At 37.2% G+C, this 11,396-nt stretch overlaps 2 non-coding genes across 2 annotated transcripts; both read right to left on the minus strand.

Moving 5' to 3' along the window:
- Positions 1 to 3,732: 3,732 nt before the first annotated feature.
- On the minus strand, positions 3,733 to 3,840 carry LOC148579767 (small nucleolar RNA R71). The gene has a single exon (XR_015899561.1). It is a non-coding gene; the product is annotated as a small nucleolar RNA R71 (small nucleolar RNA).
- A 7,039-nt stretch (positions 3,841 to 10,879) lies between these two features.
- LOC148579768 (small nucleolar RNA R71) lies at positions 10,880 to 10,987 on the minus strand. Its single transcript, XR_015899583.1, has one exon. It is a non-coding gene; the product is annotated as a small nucleolar RNA R71 (small nucleolar RNA).
- Positions 10,988 to 11,396: the final 409 nt, after the last annotated feature.

Consider the following 11,396-nt stretch of genomic DNA (forward strand, 5'->3'; position numbering starts at 1 on the left):
ATCCCGGAATCCTACTCAGAATACCACAGACAAGGTTTAGACTTTCCGGATTCTCATGAATGCCGCCATCAATCTAGCTTATACCACGAAGATTCTGATTAAGAGATCCAAGAGATACTCATTCAATCTAAGGTAGAACGGAAGTGGTTGTCAGGCACGCGTTCGTAAGGAAATGATGATAATTGTCACGTTCATCACATTCATGTTGAAGTGCGAATGAAAATCTTAGAAGCGGAATAAGTTGAATTGAATAGAAAAACAGAAGTACTTTGCATTAATCTTTGAGGAACAGCAGAGCTCTACACCTTAATCTATGGAGTGTAGAAACTCTACCGTTGAAAATACATAAGCGAAAAGTCCAGACATGGCCGAGAGGCCAGCCCCCAAAACGTGATCACAGGATCAAAAATATAATCCAGGATCTTCCAAAAGATGAAAATACAATAGTAAAAATTCCTATTTATACTAAACTAGCTACTAGGGTTTACATAAGTAAGTAATTGATGCATAAATCCAATTCCGGGGCCCACTTGGTGTGTGCTTGGGCTGAGCTTTAGCTTTCCACGTGCAGAGGCTTCTTTTGGAGTTGAACGCCAGTTTGTAACGTGTTTCTGGCGTTCAACTCTGGTTCGTGACGTGTTTCTGGCGTTTAACTCCAGACTGCAGCGTAGAACTGGCGTTCAACGCCCTTTTGCATCATCTAAACTCGGCCAAAGTATGGACTATTATATATTTCTGGAAAGCCCTGGATGTCTACTTTCCAACACAATTGAATGCGCGCAATTTTGAGTTCTGTAGCTCCAAAAAATCCACTTTGAGTGCAGGGAGGTCAGAATCCAACAGCATCAGCAGTCCTTCTTCAACCTCTGAATCTGATTTTTGCTCAAGTCCCTCAATTTCAGCCAGAAAATACCTGAAATCACAGAAAAACAAACAAACTCATAGTAAAGTCCAGAAATGTGAATTTAACATAAAAATTAATGAAAACTTCCCTAAAAGTAACTAGATCCTACTAAAAACATACTAAAAATAATAACAAAAAGCGTATAAATTATCTGCTCATCACAACACCAAACTTAAATTGTTGCTTGTCCCCAAGCAACTGAAAATCAAATAGGATAAAAAGAAGAGAATATACTATAAATTCCAAACTATCAATGAAACATAGCTCCAATTAGATGAGCGGGACTTGTAGCTTTTTGCCTCTTGAATAGTTTTGGCATCTCACTTTATCCATTGAGGTTCAGAATGATTGGCATCTATAGGAACTCATTGTTCAAATAGTGTTACTGATTCTCCTAGTTCAGTATGTTGATTATTGAACACAGCTACTTTATGAGTCTTGGTCGTGGCCCTAAGCACTTTGTTTTCCAGTATTACCACCGGATACATAAATGCCACAGACACATAACTGGGTGAACCTTTTCAGATTGTGACTCAGCTTTGCTAAAGTCCCCAATTAGAGGTATCCAGGGTTCTTAAGCACACTCTTTTTTTTGCTTTGGACCTTGACTTTAACCGCTCAGTCTCAAGTTTTCACTTGACACCTTCACGCCACAAGCACATGGTTAGGGACAGCTTGGTTTAGCCGCTTAGGCCAGGATTTTATTCCTTTAGGCCCTCCTATCCACTGATGCTCAAACCCTTGGGATCCTTTTTATTACCCTTGGGAATGATTGAGCGTTGAATGAACTCCAACCATCCTCTAGCTGCAGGCTTAAGGTCCAGTCTTCTCAGTTGAACCAGTTTGCCTTTTGAGTCAATCTTCCATTGAGCTCCTTCCACACATATGTCCATGAGGACTTGGTCCAACCTTTGATCAAAGTTGACACTCCTTGTGTAGGGGCGTGCGTTCTCTTCCATCATTGGCAAGTTGAACGCCAACCATACATTTTCCGGACTAAAATCTAAGTAATTCCCCCGAACAATGGTGAGATAATTCTTTGGGTTTGGGTTCTTACTTTGATCATGGTTCCTTGTGATCCATGCATTAGCATAGAACTCTTGAACCATTAGAATTCCGACTTGTTGGATGGGGTTTGTTAGAACTTCCCAACCTCTTCTATGGATCTCATGTCGGATCTCCGGATACTCATTTCTCTTGAGTTTGAAAGGGACCTCGGGGATCACCTTCTTCTTGGCCACAACACCATAGAAGTGGTCTTGATGAGCTTTGGAGATGAATCTTTCCATCTCCCATGACTCGGTAGGTGGGGATCCTGTGGGGTCCACAGATGCTGAGTTGATCCTGTGGGGTCCACAGATCCTGAGGTGTCAAGGAATTGCATCCCTGCACCAATTAGGCATGTAAAATGCCTTTGCATGCAATTCTGGCATTTAAACGCCGAACTGATGCTTGTTCTGGGCGTTCAACGCCCAGATGCAGCATATTTCTGGCGTTGAACGCCAGCCAGATGCTTGTTTCTGGCGTTCAGCGCCAGCTCTTCTTCACTGTGCATTTCTGGCGTCTGAACGCCAGGATGCTGCTTGTTTCTGGCGTTCAACGCCAGACAGATGCTCCTTTCTGGCGTTTAAACGCCAGTGAGATCCTCCTCCATGGTGTGATTTTTCTTCTGCTGTTTTTGATTCCGTTTTCAATTTTTATATTTATTTTGTGACTCCACATGATCATGAACCTAATAAAATATGAAATAACAATAAAAATAAATTAAAATTAGATAAATAAAAATTGGGTTGCCTCCCAACAAGCGCTTCTTTAATGTCAATAGCTTGACAGTGGGCTCTCGTGGAGCCTCACAGATGTTCAGAGCATTGTTGAGACTTTCCAACACCAAAATTAGAGTTTGGATATGGGAGTTCAACACCAAACTTAGAGTTTGGTTGTGGCACCCTACACCAAACTTAGAGTTTGACTGTGGGGGCTCTGGTTGACTCTGTTTTGAGAGAAGCTTACTGTGCCTCTTTTCCATGTTTAAATAAGGATGTCCTTGAGTTTTAAACTCAAGGGAGTCCTCATTCAATTGAAGGACTAGTTCACCTCTGTCAACATCAATCACAGCTCTTGCTGTGGCTAGGAAGGGTCTTCCAAGGATGATGGATTCATCCTCATCCTTCCCAATGTCTAGGATTATGAAATCAGCAGAGATGCAAAGGCCTTCAACCTTTACTACTATGTCCTCTACTTGTCCATAAGCCTGTTTTCTGGAATTGTCTGCCATCTCTAATGAGATTTTAGCAGCTTGTACCTCAAAGATTCCAATTTCTCCATTACAGAGAGTGGCATGAGGTTTATTCCTGACCCAAGATCACATAGAGCCTTCTCAAAGGTCATGGTGCCTGTGGTACAAGGTATCAGGAACTTTCCAGGATCCTATTTCTTCTGAGGCAATCTCAGTTGATCCAATACATTTAGTTCATTGGTGAACAGGGGAGGTTCATCTCCCCAAGTCTCTTTACCAAATAGATTGGCATTCAGCTTCATGATTGCACCAAGGTACTTGGCAACTTGCTCTTCAGTGACATCCTCATTCTCTTTAGAAGAAGAATATTCATCAGAGCTCATGAATGGCATAAGGAGGTTTAATAGAATCTCTATGGTCTCTAGATGAGCCTCAGATTCCTTTGGTTCCTCAGAGGGAAACTCCTTATTGAACACAGGAAGTCCTAGGAGGTCTTCCTCCTTGGGATTCTCAACCTAAAGACAGCTTGAACTCTTGGGATAAGCTGGTCAAGGCTTTCTTAGCCAAGTTCTTTCCTCCTCAAAATCTGAGTAAGCTTAGAGTGGATGTTCAAACCTTCAGACAGAAAGAAGGTGAATCCCTCTATGAAGCTTGGGAGAGATACAAGGAACTGACCAAAATGTGTCCTTCTGACATGCTTTCAGAATGGACCATCCTGGATATATTCTATGATGGTCTGTCTGAATTAGCTAAGATGTCATTGGATACTTCTGCAGGTGGATCCATTCACCTAAAGAAAATGCCTGCAGAAGCTCAAGAACTCATTGACATGGTTGCTAATAACCAGTTCATGTACACTTCTGAGAGGAATCCTGTGAGTAATGGGGCGCCTATGAAGAAGGGAGTTCTTGAAATTGATACTCTGAATGCCATATTGGCTCAGAATAAAATATTGACTCAGCAAGTCAATATGATTTCTCAGAGTCTGAATGGAATGCAAGCTGCATCCAACAGTACTCAAGAGGCATCTTCTGAAGAAGAAGCTTATGATCCTGAGAACCCTGCAATAGCAGAGGTGAATTACATGGGTAAACCATATGGAAACACCTATAATCCCTCATGGAGAAATCACCCAAATCTCTCATGGAAGGATCAACAAAAGCCTCAACAAGGCTTTAATAATGGTGGAAGAAACAGGTTTAGCAATAGCAAGCCTTTAAATTATTTTTATCCTTTCAAAATAATAAATCAATTTTAAAAAAAATCTTATTTTCCAAAATACGTGGTATTGGACAGACTAGAGCCGGTACTGCTGGCCTAAGCGCCAGTACGCATTTTTACAGAAATTTTTCGAAAAGACACATTTTTCAACTTAGAAAAATTCATTGAAATCAAATTTCACCTTTATATTTTCAAATTAAAATTTTTAAATTTTGAATCTATTCCAGGCACTAAAATTATTTTATTAAAATAGTTTTACGTGAAAAACTCCAGTTTTTACAAGTTGTTAGGGACTTACCTCTAATTCAATATTCTTCCAAACCCAATTTTGCATCATTCATTGGCACATCCAAACTCCATAATCGTTCTGGCCCATAAATGAACTTCCAAATATTGTTAACGAAATGAGAAGCAATTCATGTGTGAACCTATTCACAATAAACTAGAATTCTACAGGAAAACAAAAGAATTCTTACGAGAGCTCGTCTTGCTATCCAATTATAGGCCCCACAACATTAAAAGTTGATGGGTGTGGCTTGTAATGGTCACCCTTTCTCCAAAATCTCTTATCCTCCAGCATATTCTCAATAAAAAATCCTTCCACAACATAAAATGAAAGGAAAAATTAATAACATATATTTTATCTCCACAATGTTATAAATAGGGCATATTTGTGAAATTTTAGTCACTCTTACCATAAATTTTATTTATGATACTTAAGCTTCTCTGTGGTCATTATTTTTTGTAAAGTCCAAATACAACAAATTTCAGTTAACTAGATCCACTACCATGAGATACCAATGATAATATCTATACATGGGAACATATATCTGAGATACCATCAAAAAGATAAAAATGTAGCCAAAAGGGTTCGGTATAACATTTTTAGTTTTTCGTTTATTATACTTATTTAAAAGTCAACTAACATTGCTCACCATCCATAAGTCATCAACAAATCCCATGAACCCAGTGTGGATGTACTTAATGTGTTGATAATATGATTCATTGGGCTAAGGGCCACTTGTTACAGAGGTATAGGTGGATGAGTTAGTCAACTAAGGAAGGATTGGTTTTAAGAATTTTGTAAAAACAAAAATTGTATGGAAAAAAAATTACCGAAAAGGTGGTTTGAAGAAACCACGTTGCGAGATTATTGTCATGAGTTAGTATTGTGCAAACAAGATTTATAACCTACAAGAAAATGATTGAAATGTTACTTAAATTATACATGTGTAAGGACTCCAACCAACTAGTACAACATCTTATAACAAATACATACATCTTCAACTATTTGTTGCCTAGGACGTAGTGTAAAACGAGCATTTTAATCTCCTTGAGCATTTTCGTCCTCAATGAAGACTTCCATGGATGTAACATATTTAGGGTTTAGTTATGGGATATTATCTCAATAGCATTCTGTAGCACAAGTCAAAACTCACATCTAACTTCATTGTGATGGATCCATGCCAAATAACCATACGTAGTGTCCATATCTGATGAGAATATGTATTCCGCAATGGCCAGCTCATTTCTGATGAAGTTTGTAACACCCTATCACCCTAAGCATTACCTCTAGCTGTAAAGTAAAGGATAACAAAGTGCCATGACAATTTTAAAGCTCGTATAATCATATATAGTCAAAGAATATAATATACTAGATGCCCGGTGAAGAAATAAAGCTCAAAAATAGAGATACAAAAGCGTGAAGCGTTCACACACGATAAACAAATGCATAAAGATAAGGAAAGGATCATAGATATAGGATAATCAAAGTGTGTGTGTATATATATAGTATACAAAAGAGAACTAGACATAGCCTATAAAGTTTAGGCCAGTTAGCTCAAATAGAAAAATACAACAGAGTTTTAGAAGTTAAACAGCAACATCCTATCCTCTCAAAGTAAGCCTCTAAGGCAACAAGTTTAATATACAATAACGAGAGAAAAGCTACACCAAAACAACCAAAAGACAAAAGATAGAAGCGATCATCCGCTCTATCACCAGTCCGCAACTCGCCAAGGTGGGTTACGACCTGCATTTGAAAAATAACAACAACGTATGGTATGAGAACCGGAGGTTCTCAGTATGGTAACAGTTCTCAATACATAAGATATAAGGTTCCAGGAAGTCAAAGGAAATCCTAGAACTTTACATCGTTACCGTTATTCAAGCTTAACGAAACACAAAGTGTAAACCAGAAATAGGGTATTCTAACTTAGGGTATTTCTAACTAATACTAGCCACCGCTGTCCCACAGCCTTCACCAACTTATCCTTCATGCGATCCCATCTCCACTGCCTACCAAGCCTCCTCAATCCCATCAGAAAAACACAGGTAATGCATACAAGTAAAGCACAAGTAATATACATATATGATGAGCGGATAATTTATACGCTTTTTGGCATTGTTTTTAGTATATTTTTAGTAGGATCTAGTTACTTTTAGGGATGTTTTTATTAGTTTTTATGTTAAATTCACAATTCTGGACTTTACTATGAGTTTGTGTGTTTTTCTGTGATTTCAGGTATTTTCTGGCTGAAATTGAGGGACTTGAGCAAAAATCAAATTCAGAGGTTGAAGAAGAACTGCTGATGCTGATGGATTCTGACCTCCCTGCACTCAAAATGGATTTTCTAGAGCTACAAAACTCAAAATGGAGTGCTTCTAATTGCGTTGGAAATTAGACATCCAGAGCTTTCCAGCAATATATAATATTCCATACTTTGGCCGAGTTTAGATGACGCAAAAGGGCGTTGAACGCCAGTTCTACGCTGTAGTCTGGAGTTAAACGCCAGAAACACGTCACAAGCCAGAGTTGAACGCCAGAAACACGTTACAAACTGGCGTTCAACTCCAAGAATGACCTCTCCACGTGTAAACTTCAAGCTCAGCCCAAGCACACACCAAGTGGATTTATGCATCAATTACTTACTTCTGTAAACCCTAGTAACTAGTTTAGTATAAATAGAACTTTTTACTAGTCTTTTAGACATCTTGGGACGTTTAGTTCTTAGATCATGGGGGCTGGCCATTCGGCCATGCCTGAACCTTTCACTTATGTATTTTCAACGGTAGAGTTTCTACACTCCATAGATTAAGGTGTGGAGCTCTGCTGTTCCTCATGAATTAATGCAAAGTACTACTGTTTTTCTATTCAATTCAACTTATTCCGCTTCTAAGATATTCATTCGCACTTCAATATGAATGTGATGAATGTGACAATCATCATCATTCCCCCACGAACGCGTGCCTAACAACCACTTCCGTTCCACCTTAGATTGGATGAGTATCTCTTGGATCTCTTAATCAGAATCTTCGTGGTATAAGATAGATTGATGGCGGCATTCATGAGAGTCCGGAAAGTCTAAACCTTGTCTGTGGTATTCCGAGTAGGACTCAGGGATTGAATGACTGTGACGAGCTTCAAACTCGCGAGTGCTGGGCGTAGTGACAGACGCAAAAGGATAGTAAATCCTATTCCAGTATGATCGAGAACCTCTAGATGATTAGCCATGCAGTGACAGCGCATTGGACCATTTTCATAGAGAGGATGGGATGCAGCCATTGACAACGGTGATGCCTCCAGATGATTAGCCATACAGTGATAGCGCATCGGACCATTTTCACAGAGAGCATGAAAAGTAGCCATTGACAACGGTGATGCCCTTACGTAAAGCTTGCCATGGAAAGGAGTAAGACTGATTGGATGAAGACAGCAGGAAAGCAGAGGTTCAGAGGAACAAAAGCATCTCTATACGCTTATCTGAAATTCTAACCAATGAATTACATAAGTATTTCTATCTTTACTTTCTGTTTATTTATTATCAATATTTGAAAACTCCATAACTATTTGATATCCACCTGACTGAGATTTACAAGGTGACCATAGCTTGCTTCAAGCCGACAATCTCCGTGGGATCGACCCTTACTCACGTAAGGTTTTATTACTTGGACGACCCAGTGCACTTGCTAGTTAGTTGTGTGAAGTTGTGAAGTTATGTTTGGACCATGTTATTGTTCACCAGTTGTTGGCGCCATTGCCAGGGAGAGAACGAGAAACAAATTTTACAACCTCAGAGTAACAATTTTGCATACCAAGTTTTTGGCGTCGTTGCCGGGGACTGTTCGAGTTTGGACAACTGACGGTTCATCTTGTTGCTCAGATTAGGTAATTTTCTTTTTGTTTTATTTTCAAAAAATTTTCAAAAATCTTTCAAAAATTTCTCATCTGTTTTCGAAAATTATTCTAAATTTTTAAGAATGAATTCTAGTGTTTCATGAAGCATGTTGAAGCCTGGCTGGCTGTAAAGCCATGTCTAAAATCTTTTGGACTAAGGCTTCCAAACCATCAGCATAGAGGCAAGTTAATTTGATAACTAATGAGCAGTATATCTGAGTTACATACTAAAGCTTGACTGGCTATTAAGCCATGTCTAACCCTTTGATTGGAGCTTTGGGCTAATATTGAAAGATTCCTGGAATTCTTCTTAAAGATTTTGGAATTCTTATTTTCTTTTTCACATTAATTTTTGAAAAAAATCCAAAAAAATCATAAAATCATAAAAATAAAAAATATTTTGTGTTTCTTGTTTAAGTCTTGAGTCAATTTCAAGTTTGGTGTCATTTGAATTTTTTTTCTAAAAATTCTTTATGTATTTTTCCGAAAATTCATGCATTCATAGTGTTCTTCATGATCTTCAAGTTGTTCTTGGCCAGTCTTCTTGTTTGATCTTCATATTTTCTTGTTTTGTGTCTTTTCTTGTTTTTCATATGCATTCTTGCATTCATTGTGTCTATACATGAAAAATTTTCTAAGTTTGGTGTCTTGCATGTTTTCTTTTCTTAAAAATTTTTCAAAAATATGTTCTTGATGTTCATCTTGACATTCAAAGTGTTCTTGGTGTTCATCTTGACATTCATAGTGTTCTTGCATGCATCACATGTTTAGATCCAAAATTTTCATGCATTGCATCATTTTCATGTTTGTCTCTTTCATCATTAAAAATTCAAAAATAAAAAAAATATCTTTTCCTTTTCCACTCATAAATTTTCGAAAATTTGAGTTGACTTTTTCAAAATTTTTTAAAATTTAGTTATTTCTTATGAGTCAAATCAAATTTTCAATTTAAAAATCCTATCTTTTTCAAAATCTTTTTCAAAAATCAAATCTTTTTCATTTTTCTTACTTATTTTCGAAAATCTTAAAAATATTTTTCAAAAATCTTTTTCTCAATTTTACATCATATTTTCGAAAATATCATCAACAATCAATATTTTGATTCAAAAATTTCAAGTTTGTTACTTACTTGTTAAGAAAGATTCAAACTTTAAGTTCTAGAATCATATCTTGTGATTTCTTGTGAACCAAGTCATTAATTGTGATTTTAAAAATCAAATATTTTTCAAAACTAATTTCAATCATATCTTTTCAAAAATATCTTTTTATTTTATCATTTTCAAAATCATATCTTTTTAATCATATCTTTTTAAAACATATCTTTTTCAAAAATTTGATTTTAAAATATCTTTTCTAACTTCTTATCTTCTTATCTTTTCAAAATTGATTTTCAAGTTTGTTTCAACTAACTAATTAACTTTTTGTTTGCTTCTTATCTCTTTCAAAACTACCTAACTAACTATCCCTCTCTAATTTTCGAAAATACCTCCTTCTTTTTCAAAAATTCTTTTTAATTAATTAATTGTTTAAATTTTAATTTTAATTTCAATTCTCCTTTAATTTTCGAAAATCATTAACTCTTTTTCAAAATTATTTTCGAAAACTTCTCTCTCTCTCATCTTCTTCTATTTATTAATTTATTTACTAACACTTCTCTTCATCTCAAATCATTGCTCTTATCCTCACCCTTGTATTTGGATTATCCATTCTTCTTCACTCTTATTCCCTTTTCTTCTAACAACAAGGGAACCTCTATACTGTGGTAAAAAGGATCCCTATTATTATTTTCTGTTCCCTTCTTTTTCATATGAGCAGGAGCAAGGACAAGAACACTCTTGTTGAAGCAGACCCTGAACCTGAAAGGACTCTAAAAAGGAAACTAAGAGAAGTTAAAATACAACAATCCAGAGACAACCTTACAAGAATTTTCGAACAGGAAGAGGAAATGGCAGCCGAAAATAATAATAATGCAAGGAGGATGCTTGGTGACTTTACTGCACCTAATTCCAATTTACATGGAAGAAGCATCTCCATCCCTGCCATTGGAGCAAACAACTTTGAGCTTAAACCTCAATTAGTTTCTCTGATGCAACAAAACTGCAAGTTTCATGGACTTCCATCTGAAGATCCTTTTCAGTTCTTAACTGAATTCTTGCAGATATGTGATACTGTTAAAACTAATGGAGTAGATCCTAAAGTCTACAGGCTCATTCTTTTCCCTTTTGCTGTGAGAGACAGAGCTAGAATATGGTTCGACTCTCAACCTAAGGATAGCCTGAACTCTTGGGATAAGCTGGTTAAGGCTTTCTTAGCCAAGTTCTTTCCTCCTCAAAAGCTGAGTAAGCTTAGAGTGGATGTTCAAACCTTCAGACAGAAAGAAGGTGAATCCCTCTATGAAGCTTGGGAGAGATACAAGGAACTGACCAAAAGGTGTCCTTCTGACATGCTTTCAGAATGGACCATCATGGATATATTCTATGATCGTCTGTCTGAATTAGCTAAGATGTCATTGGATACTTCTGCAGGTGGATCCATTCACCTAAAAAAAATACCTGCAGAAGCTCAAGAACTCATTGACATGGTTGCTAATAACCAGTTCATTTACACTTCTGAGAGGAATCCTGTGAGTAATGGGACGTCTCAGAAGAAGGGAGTTCTTGAAATAGATACTCTGAATGCCATATTGGCTCAGAATAAAATATTAACTCAGCAAGTCAATATGATTTCTCAGAGTCTGAATGGAATGCAAGCTGCATCCAACAGTACTCAAGAGGCATCTTCTGAAGAAGAAGCTTATGATCCTGAGAACCCTGCAATAGCAGAGGTGAAGTACATGGGTGAACCTTATGGGAACACCT

This window comes from Arachis ipaensis, chromosome B10 (genome assembly GCF_059453495.1).
Source record: "Arachis ipaensis isolate K30076 ecotype BB chromosome B10, ASM5945349v1, whole genome shotgun sequence".
NCBI classification, from domain to species: domain Eukaryota; kingdom Viridiplantae; phylum Streptophyta; class Magnoliopsida; order Fabales; family Fabaceae; genus Arachis; species Arachis ipaensis.